We start from the raw sequence: 15052 nt of genomic DNA, 5'->3' as shown, positions 1-15052 counted from the left end.
GGGTAGAATTGCAGCTTGACACCCAGGACACAGAATATAGAGTAGGGCTAAAAGTTTGCCTAACAGATTGAATTCCTCATACTGAGCACTATTTTTTGTAATCAATTTAGTAAGCCTGGAACTATATTAAAAAGAGCCATCAAGACCATACGCACTTTCAACTACAGATTTAGTTTAAAAGTGAACAGAAATACAAAGAAAGGCTACAAACGAGAAGACTTTAAAGCATCTAGCTCAGTTGTTTTTATTTTCAGTAGCTAATTAACACAGGAGTCTTTTTTGAAAGAAGCCTTCTTATCTACTTCAGCAACATGGTTGGCCAGCTCCTTCTGTATTCCTACAATCCTGTGTATTAAGTGCTGTCCTGTTATCGGTTTGAAAAATTTGAACAATAGAGAATGAACAGTAGTATCCAAATTCTTTGAATGTGCCACAAGACAAGCTTAAGGATTAAATAGCTTTCTGATGATGGAAGAATGGAGGGAGATTTTTGGATGGAATGTTTTTCCCCCCACTATTCAATTACTAACTTCATCAGGGTTACCCACAAACTCCCCTTACTCTTGCCTCTGAAGTCTTCCCACTGATGATTCTAAATTTGGATGCACGGGAGACAAAGACAGATGCTAAGCATGTTAAAATATTTTGGATATAACTCATTTTGGATTTTCTATGAATTCCTAATGAGCAACACAAAAGGCCATTGCTAGATTTTGAATTTATGGCAACAAAAATATGTAAGATGGTTTCAAACATTCCTGTGAGCGTTATCAACAGCAATGAATTTAATGAGATGCAACAAAATGTTCCCAATGAGTATACCTGGTGGGTATACTGTAATTCTGACATTGATTAATGAACTAACAACTTCTTTTCTACAATGCCAGAGTCTGACTAAAATAAAACGGTTCACCCACGACGGAGAAAATGGATTAAAAAGGAAATATTGTACAGATAGATTCGTGCAAACTCCTGCTCTCGCCCGTGGCAAACCAGTGCTTTGTCACCTCTCTGCGACGACATGATGAACTTGGGAACTGTATGGCTGCCAAGTCCACAATTTTACATTTAAATTTGTAAAATTATGTAATACCGTCAACACATTTACTGAGATTTAATAACCAGTCTGCGAAAGTGCGACCGCAGTTCCCCTTTAACTCTGGGTAGAAACAATCCGAATTGTTCTCCTTGTTGGGAAGAAAAGGTGCTCAGCACCCTCGTTATGACACAATATTTAGTCATCGGGTAGAATATTTCTGAAACTACTGCGAGCGTTCCAGCAAGCGAATTATTCCCTGCTGCACCTCCGACAGGCTTTACCTAGGCTAAGTGAGGCCTGGAGTCGATCAGAGGGCTGACAGAGGCTGGGCCTCTCGGCCAGCCCAGGGATGATTGAACAAGCCTTGGGGAGGAGAGCAACTGCCCCCCAGCTGCAAGCACATTCCCACTCCGCAGAGAGGACGACTTGCGCCAACCACCGCCACAAGAAGCAGGAGGGCTCAAGGAGGGATTTATTGCCATCATTACACTTGATCGATGCACTGAAGCACTTTTCAGAGACTGTCATTTTTCCCTCCCAACAGTAAAAAGGTGAATATTTATTCATACATAACACTTCTCGTCAGTGCATTATATCTCAAGCTTCTCTGGTTATCGTTTATATTTGTTTCTAGAAATTCAAACAGACAAGGACTCATAGCATCCAATCGCACCCATACAGCAAGTGGAACATGCCCGTGTATCCACTGTGATTGTGGGAATTTTCTTCAAAAACTTTTCCTCCCCCCCCCCCAGAGACCAAGATGACCGGTATGTGATTAAAAATGCCGTTGCACTGCCTGGCTTTATCTACGGGCCACAGGCTGTATTAGCCTACTGAAAGTGTTGTCACTGCTCATGGAAAATAAAACCAATGCACACACTTTTGCATACAAAAACAGGTTAGAAAGGGGTGGGTATAATTCTAAACCACTGTCAGTCAGATCACATGTTCTCACGGTACTGATCTGCTCCCGTGTAACCCAGGAGATGCTACCAGACACACCACGCACTACATCTGAAAACACACCTGACACAGAACACTTCAGGTGCGGCAGTTACGCCAGTAAAACAGTCACCCCAAGGTGTATCGTAAATTATTCACTTGCGCCACACGGATAATCTCTCTGCAGACACCGTAACAGCCACTGAACAGCTCTTCTTCCCACAAGGGCACAATAGGTTTTTCTATTTTCACCATTAAAAAAAACTATTCAGTTCAGATCACTTTCTATTAAGAAAATAAAAACCACATTCCAGTACCGTCCCAGACTCCCTCCTACACTTCAACGTAGACCCGGTTCTTTATATTTAGAAATAAATTCTTGGCTTTGGGAATTGAAAATAACTTTAATGGTGCACCAAAATAATTCCAGTGGAGGCTGTATCTAATATGTAGTAACCATATTTTGCAATGACAAAGCATCTTTAGCAAAAAAAAGCTTGAAAGACTGTGAAAGTGTGAGTGCCTGCAACCTGTTCAGCTCTTGATGATGCTGTCCTTGTCCTCTGCCCCTCCAACTTGCTTTGAAAATTCTTGCGCAATCCTTTTACTCTTCCTGGGACACACTAAGTTGTGGTTTCAGATGAGATCATATACCAATATTCATGCAAGATGATGAGATTTAAGTTTTAGAAGCACTGATCAAACAGCCCCGACAGGTGGTATTAGTTGCAGTCCAGGATGCACACCTGCTGTTATTTCTCAAAAACTACTTTTTGTTAGAACTAAAGATGTGCAATTAATGCTATGATTTAAGGCAGATCGGCGATTGTATTCAGTTGTCCAAGTTAACATAGGTGTACATTCAGCGTTAATGTTGGCCTAATAGCATTAACTTAACTATCCATTCCAAAAATGTATACGCCTGGCAAACTCATTGAATGGGATATGAAACATGGCAAAAAATTACAGCAATTCCATCATAAAATGGCCAAAACAGCCATTATCTGAGTTTTTCAAGGAACAGAGCAAGAAGCAGCAACATAGGAAGAGAACAAAACCAGATGGAAAATGCACTCTACCTTGCAAGAATTAAATACGAGGCTGTAATAATTAAGGATAAATAGAAGACAAAAATCACCCATAAATCCTACTGAAAGATAAATAATTCTCAGTTTACACCCATATGAAAACCTCATTTGTCAGAGGCAAGAAAGCCCAATGTGAGGACTTATTATTGCAGAAGGACTCTAAAACTCCGCGTTCCAGCCAAGGGCTCGGAGATGAGCTTCACGGCGCGCGCTCAAGTGCGGCGCTTAAAAGCAAGCAGCAAGCCGCAGAGGGCCTGCGCCGCAGACCGCGGATCCCAGGGACTCGGACTTCAAAGGCCCGGAGGCTCCACCTGTTCCACAGCCAGCGAAGGGGAAGAGGTCGGTCCAGAGAAGTGGCGGGGTGGCAGCGGGGCAGAGGGCACACAAGCGGCTGCCTTTGAGGAGCGCTGCTGTGCAGGGGACGCGCCGGCTGCCAAGCTGGAGGAAGAACAAAGGACACGGCGAGGAACGGAGGAGGAAAGAGGACGCCAAGAAAGGAGATGAGAAAATAGAGGGTGGGATGTTCCCTGACCCACCAGGCCTGCTCCTTGTTCAACTGTTCTGGTTTCATTCATGCGGCCCCCTCCTTTGGCTTCAGAAGCTGCATTTGGTGCAAAGCCAGTTAATACAAGGACAAACAGCTCCAGCCTTCTGATTTTAAATGTCGCTTCAAATGCTCTTCCCCCACCACAGTATACTCAATACGCATGCATCTAAAACAGTTGCTTAGTACCGACGCAACATGGCCTATACAGCAAGTCACTTGACTGTATAAGAGCACCGTGTCCCCATACAGACTGTGAAACTAGAGTGAGCTTGCAAGGGTCGTGAGAGTGCTGCACCTGCAGTAAAACACCTGTGCTCAGCCGTGTCCATGTCAACTGGATCTGGAACTGATGCAAGAAACCACTAAAGCAGATCTTCATTCAGAAGGAGGACATGCAGCTGCTCATACTGTAGCTTGGTTGGACAAAAAAAAGTGTTTCAAGCATTTGTCTGTTTATATATATATACACACACACACCATATTTTACTGCTTGTAAAACATCACCAAGGTGGAACGGTAAAATCCCAGAAAGCTGCCTACAGTCAATTTGACCAGATACTGTAATCACGTTTTTAAGGAAACCAGAAGGCATTTCAATGCTACTGGTTCCAGGACATTGAAGCTTGCATGTTATAGCTTACAGCGTACTGTCGCACATTCTCTCAACACATCGCAAAACTGACTACTCAGGCACAGCTTTAATAGGAGTTTTCACAAATCTAATAATCCTGAATGCTCCTGTCAGCGCATTTAAAGAGTTAATCCCCCTAATGGGACAGCACATCAAGATGATGGACAAGAATTTCCACCTCTGTAACTGCCTTGAGCTTAACTTTACATCTGCACAGCTCTCAGTCCAAGAGCTTTTTGTTAAAACAGTAAACAGGATACCCGCTCTGAAAGAAGCTAACCTTTCATTTTCTAAAGCCATGTGCCTAAATGAAAAACGGAGCTGTTAACGGGAAACATCTGCTCGTGTGACGTAACCATGAGAGGTTGAGTCTCAAGTTCATTCCACAGATTAATTGAAAGCAGGAGGACTTAACAGTGCCATTAGCAATTCATTGTTAATCTAGTCCTCTTTACCAGTTGGATTTACAATTCCGAAGCCTCTAATGGATTTATCCTTTTTACCATTTCTACTTTTAATGGATTTCCTTAAAGCTTTTAATTCCAATGTGTTTTACATAGCAGCAGTATGACAAACTGTCAAAAGTTCTAAAAACCCTTGTATTTCTTCATCTTACTTACATCAAAGACTGTTGGAACAAAATGTTTAGTGTTGTGACTGTTGTTTTTGTTGACATTGCGGAATTTCAATTTGATCAGATTTGTCTAAAAGCTGGTCGTGCAACCATGAAATTAATGTTAATACAGGCCCCATAATTTGCACATTACGCACCCAGATATGTTAAATTTTCCACACCTACACTGTGGCTCCCTTTCTGATGATGTGGTAGGTTTCTTCATAATATTAAATGAGGACAAGCTTAAATCTTCCTTATAAAGGGGAACTGTAATTCTATTTTTATATTTCAGAACCAGCAACGATGAGTGCATTTCAAAACGCAAATGTAAAACATACACTAAAACAGACAATTTCCTGCAGCGACATTCTGCAATTCACACAAGGCAACCAAATGTCGAGTGAGGTGATGCAGCCTTATTACATTGTAAGCAAGCAGGCTTGTGAATACATCTTTTAATCCAATAGAAATATTGCTCTTGACTTCCAATCATGCATATAAATACAACTTAACCCTGCATGCAGATCACGTTGGAACATTTCTGCAATGAAATGTCTGCTGCACAACCTGAACTTATTCCCTTGTACATCACATCAGTCACGTGAGTTACTAGTGAGCGGGAAGGGTCAATTCATGGGAACTCTTGCTCTCGCCCATGTCAAGACCAATGGCTTGCAACGACAATGGTGACTATACAGTGTGTTCATCAAGTTATGCACAAAATCGTGAATTTGAAATCTATAAAATTCTTCTATATTAGCGATGGATTTATTTGGTTACTGAGATTTAATAAGTAGTCTGAGAAATTGGGACAGTAGTTCCACTTTAGCTGCTACCTAGAATCATCACAGGCAGGGTTGGATTGGTGACCTTGCCACCCTACAGCAGGGAACCCCTCACATCACTCTATAAGCTGTAGAATTTGAAAATACACAAAACACTGGAACTCACAAGACCACTAAAAGGGGACAGGTTATTTATGAATGATTCACTCACTCAAACTATAAAACTGCACAGCACTATGAAATTAACAGTTAACAATATTCATTGAGTACAGACATCTTGATTCATTCCTTCACCTGCCAGCTGATGCCAATGTTCAACAGTTAATACTTGGTATATAATCCAAGATCCAGAATCTTTAAACTCGACTGACCTTGCATGGGAAAGCGATCAAAAACAAGCCAGAGCAAATAAAAGCCACTGACTGTGCGTCAGTGGGCCTGTCCAACTACACCTGTGTTTTCAGATAGTGATGAAATAGAAATATCCAACCTGAACTACTAAAACAGTCAAGGGAAGACCAAAAAAACACACAAACCTGGCTTTCCTCCATCTCTCAACCCTGATAAACTCTGATAATGACAGATGGATGCGCTACAGTTTCTTCTGAAGCAACAGCCTCTTGGTACAGTACACCACACAATTACAGATGAACGCCTCAGTTCCTAGGATACAGAACAACACTTTAAGCTTCAAATCAAAGGTGTCAGAAGATTATAGGTCAAGCTGGTCCACAGGCACAGCTTTTGCTGACAGGACAAACCAGTAAATGTCACGTTTGGGTGTCACGTAAGATCCCTTACCCGGGAGACATGCGATATATTCAAAGTGGACCCCCTTTGAAATATCATGGCTACTTACAATATGGGTCAGGAAACTGAAAAATATTTAAAGGAATTAAATTAAAACTGCATCAACATATTGGAATACTCAAGGTGAACTTGATTTCTTCACAGATAAGTAAAAGCCTCTTTAATTACACCCCTTAATTCAGACTCTTACCCTCCCCCTTTCAGGAATGATTAATTCACCAGTACGGCATTTGAACACAATATGAAGATGTATAAGGCACTTTCTTCATTCCCCAATAACTACCAAAGTTGTTTCCGTTAGTTGCTTTTCCTCAAGGTGATTTAGGACACTAAAGTGTTCTTTTAAAGAGGGACCTTAAAAGTGTATCCGCTGTCAGCTGTTTATAAATTCCTGCTCTGCGCTGCTTTCACCTTCAGCAGTGGTTTCCCATGGCGATACAGAAGCAGAGCGGCTGACATGCTGGAGTGTCAGACCGCCTGGTGAAGCTCACCTTCCATCCAATCAATGGCTAGCCTCTCAGAATTCCATTCACACTGTCTAGACTGGGAGACATTTATTGCTTGTCAGTAATGCTGCCCTACACGGCTCTGGAGTTCAGCGCCGAGGTCAGATGGTATTCACACACCCAAGGCCGAAAGGAATCCTACAGTTAACTCTAAATATTAACCAGGATGACAGAGGTGGGGAGAGGGCAGTTGTCTGTTATTGCTGGTAACCGGTGAATAATTTATGGAATATATCTGAAAATAGTTTTACTGCATCCTTTTATTAAGCATGCTGGATTTGTGACATTTCAGTACAATGCAGACTATCTGCATGGGACCAGGCTTAATTTATACTGCAAGGAGATGCATTTCACTTTACAATCAGTCTGCACGTGCAAACTGAATGGATAAGTTGGAGGGATAAAGGCAGCCCTACAGAAGCCTTGTTTTTATGATTAGATTTTCTAAAAAAAACAAAACAAATCACAGGTCCTACCTTTGTTGCAATATGTAACGCAACCAGGTAGAGATTTTGCATATACAATATGCTAACAAAATAGAACTTAACCAGACTAAGACTGCTAGTCAATTTTAATTTTTTTTTTTCCTTCTCTTCAACTTTTCCACCGATTTCCGCCACACTAATTCTTTACAATATTGTCAGACGAGCACCACTGTCACACAGCACACTGCCAAGACTGGCACCGTGCTGAACCTGCACAGTGGAGGATCTGGGCACACAGGGACACTGAAAAACATCCAGACTGGCAGCACAAAGGCACTGCAAAACGCTGACTCTGGCGGAGCTGCGGCGGCAGACGAAAAGGGAAGCAAGACGGAAGACGGGCTACAGATCAGCTGCAGCACATTTCGCGCTTCAGAGTCAGAGCACAGCAGAGCAGGGTGACATTCACGTGGTCCCACCTGTACGCTACTGCAAGCAAGAGCTGCCCACCACTGCGCCGCAGGGCACATCCTGCTTATCTACATTACACAGGGCTTTCGTTTAAAATCCCCCCCCCCGCCCTCCCTGTCCAGTGCTCTCCTCCCCCACCCCCAAAGAGAACAAATGTCTTTTAAAGTTCAGCAGCAAACTAAAAGTACCTCCATGTAAAACATCGATTTTTTTTTTTTTTGGTTGGCAGCGTTACAAAACCTCTTGCCAGCAGATCTGAAACAGCAGGCGATAGCTACAAGCTTATCTGCATTTTGCTTTGCCTGGGTCATTTTAAATTTAGTGGAGGCAAGTCACACTTACCACTGTAGAGTTTTTTCCCCAGCACAAAGAAAACGGCAACAACAAGATGGCACGATCATTTCACGACGTTTTCAAACTCCTGGCTTCCTTCAAGAGACAGCGGGATGAGATCCTTGGATCTATTGCTAGCTATGAAACAGGCTAGATGGGCTGAATCATTAGGCTGTAATTAGTTTTTATTCCATTTACTGGTGATTATGACTGCGAGATTTCCTGTATAGGAATATTGGGGAAAATTAGTTTTGGAATATCCTCAATCCGCAAACATAATAAACCTGACAGATGCATCTTTCTGTTAAAGACAAAGTAGAATATACTAATACACACAGTACTGCTTGAAGTACTGACTGACCAAGTCCTCACACATGAAGCAGCCCCCACCCTAGGTTATTCAAACACGCCATGGCCTAAAGGAAGTTCTCTCAAATCGATTCCATGAGGCAAGAACCATCCATCTCCAGTCTGCTGCCAGCACGCAGTATTACTTCTTTTCAAGGATGAGTGAGCCTCCATCTGTCTGTCCTTTGAGGAGCTGTGCGCCATCCAAGAGAGCTGTCCCCATGAGCATGTTTGTGCCATATGTCACAAGTAGCTGGCCATCCATGTCAAACCAGAGAGAATGATGGTTTCAGGCCAAGAAATACCCGGGATTCCAGGAAAGGACTTCAGCCGAGGCTGTAACTGCACGTAATTAACCCTTTCCCAACTTGATTGGGGGCGATTTCTTCACAGTGTGCATGTACCTAGACCAGGGACTCCCGGAACGTGCTGGTGACTTCAACAAGGACCAGCAAGCCCCCAGTAACCCCCTGACATTTTGTTCATTGCTAATTTTAACTGAAGAGAACAGCTGATATGAGAAACAAGCCGTCTATTAATTTTTCAGCCATCAGACATCCATCTGTGATGCATGAAGTTTCCTCATCTGTATCGATTCCAGTACAATGCCCATGGTGAGCAATGAAATGACCAGATTTTGCTCTGTACCAGTCTTTAGGGAAATGTATATATACACAGACTATCCCGAATGGGGGTAGGGACAGCTACTAGGCCTGGGAACCCCAGAGGTGTCTTTTCTCCCTGGAGTTTGTTTTCACCTCCACCATGCCCACATGGTCAACTGCTATAGAGATCTGTAAAGCACTGGGGCAAAGTGCACTATACAACAAAACTGATATTCACGTTTCAATTCCATGAAAACTTCAGAGATCGCAGAAATGAGATGAATAAGAAAGTTGAGATCCAGCTATTCTTATAGGGGTGTCCCCGAGGTGGGAGTTCCAAATGTTAGAGATAAGCTGACCAGATCCTCCCAAATTCCCACAAATAGTCATAGAAGGGGAAAAAAAAAAAAGATTAAATCTCTGTTCTGTGACAGGTCTTAAAAAGACATCTGAACAGCTTCCTAAGTGAAAAGAACAAAGTAAATGAAACTGCACCCACTAAATCACCCTTCTAACCCTTCGGTCTCACAAAGCAAAGCTTTATTGTATGGCTAACTGCAAAACGATTACACTGGTCAAAAGAGCAAAGTCTTATTCTATGAAAAGTGGGAAATAGTTTTATGGTCAGTGGAAAGCTGTTTTAATGCAATGTTTTAATAAAAACAGCCTGCAGTTGAACAGCAGCAAATTTAAATGGTATTACAAATACCAATCCTAGATCAGGTTTGGCAGCCATAAACAAATAATTCGTAATTGACAAACTCAGATTCATGTTTTTCGAAAACCCCTAAAACTTAAGTAAATTAAGCTTTGACAAAAAAAACACTTTTTGACTTCAAATCTTTACAAGGGAACTTAGTTAAAATTTAATCCATTTTAGCCCAGAACTACCAAATCACCATATTGTTACCCAATTACCACCAAAAATGTCAGGGTTCATTTTTGGGAAATACTACTTTGCTTTAATCAGATCAAGGGATTTGATCTTCTTGAAGTATGTATCAAGCCTCCCTCTCAAATTGTTTGTGGCACATTAAAGAGACTTCTGCCAATGTGGTTTTTGAGTTGTATGTGCATACATGTCTTTCATGTACTGCTGACTTTCAGTTTGTTTTTTATCTACATGTATACCAGATGTTGTCATGCCTTCCAGTCCTTGGTTCCTAAAGAAATAGCAATTACTTTCCTCCATCATGATGAGGAGAATCACTGACAGTACTCCGCTATTCTATACAGTCTTTAATGATACCATCTCAAGTCGCTTTACAATAATCCCTTCCAAAAAAAGAAACATTCTTAATCTATAACAAACAAGTCTAGAGCTTTTTTTCTCGAAAAGTGCATTTCTCACATTTTCATTTGGAATAGAGCTTAAAAACAACTACTGGTCCAACTGTGGTGTTTCCATCCATCTACCATTAGTAATAAACATATCGGGTAAGGGTTAAAAAAAAAGACCAAAATTAGCCTGGAAGCACAGGGTGCAAGGCAGGATAGTTTGGAAAAGACCAAATCAACGTGAGACTTGGCCATCCCAGTCTGTGGGATGGGAATGGGTAATGGGAAGTACACTGGCGAATTTCAAAGAGATGTTGGGTTGTGCTTGACAGCTCTGAATTTTTCAGTTATCAACTGCTGTTCTTCCTGGCTGACAAACACATGCGATTTCTGTCTTCTGAATTGTTGAGCTCGGCCTGAATCACGTTCTTCAATTTTCAGCTTCAAAATTCCCTATATTTAATTGAAACCGTCTTTTCACTACGTACCCTGAATTCTGAAGTCAAAGGCGTCCGTTTAATGGGCTGTTCACAGCTCTTCAATGAGCGACTAACTTCTGACCCAATACTTTTGTTCCTTCTAAAGGACGTTCAACATTATCAACTCAGCTGACCCAAGAGGAAAGAGAGTATAGGCTAATAAAAATGGCACAGTTTATTCGTGAAAAAGGATATCTGTATGGTTTACAATACTTTTGGCTTGCACTGTAAGTGCAATAACCATTTGATTAAACACACGCAAAAAGACCCATAAAGAGCCAATGAAAGAATAGTAAACTATTCAGCAAAACCCCCTCCAATTTACTCAATTCAAGCATCCTTGGGGCGAGGCAGCTACTGTACCTTGAAGGCTTTCCAGAAATCTCTCAGGATATTTCTTTTGGGCATACAGCAGATCTGTTGTGTAGCAACAGAAATGCAATATGGCACTGAAGGGGGAAAAAACACTAACAAGACGGGATGGTTGCCATCACTCCAACAAAGCCCTGGATGGCTGCAAATTATACTTGGAGACAAATCTCATTTTAAAAGACTTTACAAATTTCACTTTTAATCAGCAGTATCAAACACTGCTTGTGAGTATACATTCCTGAGTATTTCAGGGGACCTAAAACAGAGAGTAGCGTTTTAGATGTAACATTCAAACAAAACACAAGCAAGGCTAGTCTCCGAAATACTTTTAGCATTTTCTTAGCATTCAGAATATGAGTTACCCCCATTTCCAATCCTTCAACTACTCATTTTAAATCCACAGATTTGCTTTCTTAACTATAAAATCCCTGTGGCTACTGCCCTTCCTCAAAATGAATTATTCTTACAGTTTTGAAGGGTTAGGAAAATCTAATCCATCTCGGCACTAAAATCCTTTGGAGTAACAGATGAGGGCAGCAGGGATTTTGATCAATATTTATAGGGCACATATTTCAACAGACTTCTTCAAAGGAAGTTCAAACGAATTGGAAGAAAAAAGCATTTTAATAAACTCATCAGCCCTAACCCACTGGGCTGCTGGGCATACTCCATACTAACAGGAGCAAAGGCCCTGGTTTATTTGAAAGACTAATTAAGAGCATGCAAATTCAGCACAAAACTCTCCCATCTTGTCAGGTACAGCTCTCCTTCAGTTATACACCATCTTTTCGATAAGTGCTTGTGGAGCTGGTTTATTTCATTAGGCCTGCTGAAGAAGGACCGGGTGTGCACATGCAACAATGGACTACACAAAACACAAACCTCAAATTAGTTGAAAGATCTTAAAATAAAATTAAATGGAATGCTTAGACCTGGATTCAAAGATGTTTGCAACCTTCTCTATACTTGAATCCATCAAATTCAGCAGATCTCCTTTTTTTTTCCCCACATTTATATTACAAAAGTCAAGAGATGTTATTTTGGGATGGTTTATGGTTAGTGGGGGTTTTGAGCTCAGAACTTCAAGGTGCATTAGTGTCCATATTAAAAATCAACAAGTGCCAAAGAAAATTAAATTCTTTCCACTTCATCCTGCAGGATGCACAGATATAATGGTACACAAAAGCAGAACGAGAAGACCTAAGGAAAGAGCAGCTAGGGCTTGGCAAGATTTTCCAAACAGAATTTAAGAGAAAACTCCAAGAACTTGAAGGAAAAGCTGCCACTGTCGGAGTAACCAAATAAGTTTTGTGCACAACCAAAAGCCACTTCGAGGATGAAAACAAAACCTGTTGCATTTGGCACATTATGAAAGACCATAAAAGAAAACCAGCTCCATGATGCACATCTCAAAGAAACTTAGAGTGCAGCTATTAAACTGAATGAAAAATTCAGTTCTTCTATTAAATAATTTTCCATTAATTTTTAATTAAGGAAAAAGGGTCAATTACAGCAGCACTAGTTGTCTTGATTCTAAAGATAAGAATCACCATCTGGTAAGGTAGTGAGACCTCAGCATTTGCTGGACAAAAAAAGAAGGAACTATATTATTCATTTGCTTGACACTCTTACCCAAAGCGATTTATACTTGAAGATCAATTTATATAGCTGGGCATTGTACTGGGACAATGCAAGTGAAGTACCATGTTCAAGGGTACAGCAGCATCCCCATCTGGGACCCTCCAGCTAAAAGTCTAATCCTAACCACAAGTCCACACTGTAGCCTTTAGGAACAGTGTAAACTTACCCATTTGACTGAAAACCCAACCGAACTTTTCACCAGGCTGCCCCATTCGTCTGCACAATTTTCACAGAAAATGCAGAACAGAATGCGGAAAATTCCCATCTGGTTCACGAAACCGGAAACTTGTAGACAAGGGTACTCGCACTGTTTCAATACAGTGGCCCACCCTAATATGCCTATGTCAACATACTGAACCAAGCTATACAAGCCTGTTCTGCAATTTTAATGCACTGTATTTAAAGAATGATGCTACAAAATCCATCAGCCTTACCACCAAAGGAATCTCTATGTAGTTGAGATGTGCACCACAATCTACTCTAAAGTATTGAGTGGAGAGCTTAAAAGATGTCAACATGGAGACCACCTGCATGTAAGCAGCTGGAGAGAGAAGTGCACAATTTCACCTTAAACAATTTGGGGTCTACTCTACAAATTTTTTATATAAAGTCAAACATCTTCTACCCATCTACAAAGCAGTCCCTAAATCTCAGATTTCCATCTTGTACAACAAATGCAGCACGCCTGAAGGCTTCCAAGGGCAAGATTACATCTATCAAATATCAAGAGAACGGGATGCACTACTTCATATAAAGGGCTTCTGGAGTCTGGAACTTAGTCATACTGTCACTTTCCTTCTGAGATATTATAATGCACTGCCGATATCAACACAGAGCGCTATTACAATATTGAAGAATTCCACCGGCAAAATACCTGCGATTGAAAATCTGACAACTTTTTTGGACACTCGCCATTTATTGCCCAATACAGAACGGGAACGTGATATGACATTCACTGGAGTAGTAATGATCGCTCTAAATTATCACAACATGCCATAGTGAAATCCCGTAGCCCGCAGAAAAACCATCAGCTAATCTTACAGGACATTCATGCTGACTGGCCTGCTGCAGTATGTCAAAGAACATTGTTGACATGCATACAAGTAAAGGTCTGACACAAGCTAAAAAGCAGAAAGATGAAAATGCTTGGGTTACTGACCCTTCACCAGATGAGGTAGACTAGATGGTACAATGGTGGATTTTAGCCAAGACACAGGGCTTAACATCCCTGTTTTAACTAATAGAGTAATGACCAGTAGTCTGGACATCCCATCAAAGGACTGGCATGCTCAGTTACCATACTGTAGACAGACTATTCCCAACCAGGGTTTGATTATAGTGATAGTGAGAAGGGAGAAGAGTGCCACCTACTGGTCCACCAACAACTTAGCACTCTTTGCAGAGTACAAAAAGCAAATACCTAACAATTCTGACTCTTCAAAGAAAAGCCACTGATTAGTCTCAACAGTGCAATGCACCTTGCAATTGTTTTACAATATAAAACACTTCATCTAGCAGACAACTTCTGCCTTAAAATGGAACACCTTATGATGGCCCCTTCAGTGCCACCAAAAGAAGTCATTAGAACAGATACAAGGACACATCAAGGGAAAAGGTGGATGATGCAATTAATTCCCACAAAGGATCCGAGTGCACTGTTGACAAAATGGACTATTCATAAACTAACCTTTGTCCATCTGAAATGGAAAGCATTTTATCTCTTTGCCTTATAAACCACCGAATATTTAATATCGTGATGCTGTCTATTACAATTAAAGAGCACATTTTTTTTTGCTAAATTGTGGATCATTGTAAAAAATAAAAAAATAAAGGCAAGCAAAAGAAAATGAAGTGGCTACCATACTTCTTCAAGGTCAGTGGAAAAGGAACACGGAGAGGGCAAATATCACCATTTAAAAAGTCTATCCTCGTTGGACTGTGATTGCCATTACATTCAGGAAACGGAAAAGCAAGACATCTTTGTGTAGTGGTACTCTGCCAGCATATTATAAAATAAATGTTTGACAGCGAATCACAGTAACATCCCCCCCGGATCACAAACTGCAAGCCATTCCTGCCTGGCACGATCAAAAATTGTCAACCGCCAATGGCCTTACACCCGACTAAAGCAAA

General features: G+C 41.1%; 1 protein-coding gene across 3 annotated transcripts in view; it reads right to left on the bottom strand.

The window, feature by feature from the left end:
- The window catches only part of ldlrad4a (low density lipoprotein receptor class A domain containing 4a), a 90414-nt gene that overhangs the window by 72407 nt on the left and 2955 nt on the right, over window positions 1-15052 (bottom strand). The gene's annotated exons all lie outside the window — the stretch shown is intronic.

This window comes from Lepisosteus oculatus, chromosome 10 (assembly GCF_040954835.1).
Source record: "Lepisosteus oculatus isolate fLepOcu1 chromosome 10, fLepOcu1.hap2, whole genome shotgun sequence".
Taxonomy (NCBI): domain Eukaryota; kingdom Metazoa; phylum Chordata; class Actinopteri; order Semionotiformes; family Lepisosteidae; genus Lepisosteus; species Lepisosteus oculatus.
This window is presented reverse-complemented; position numbering and strand designations above follow the sequence as displayed.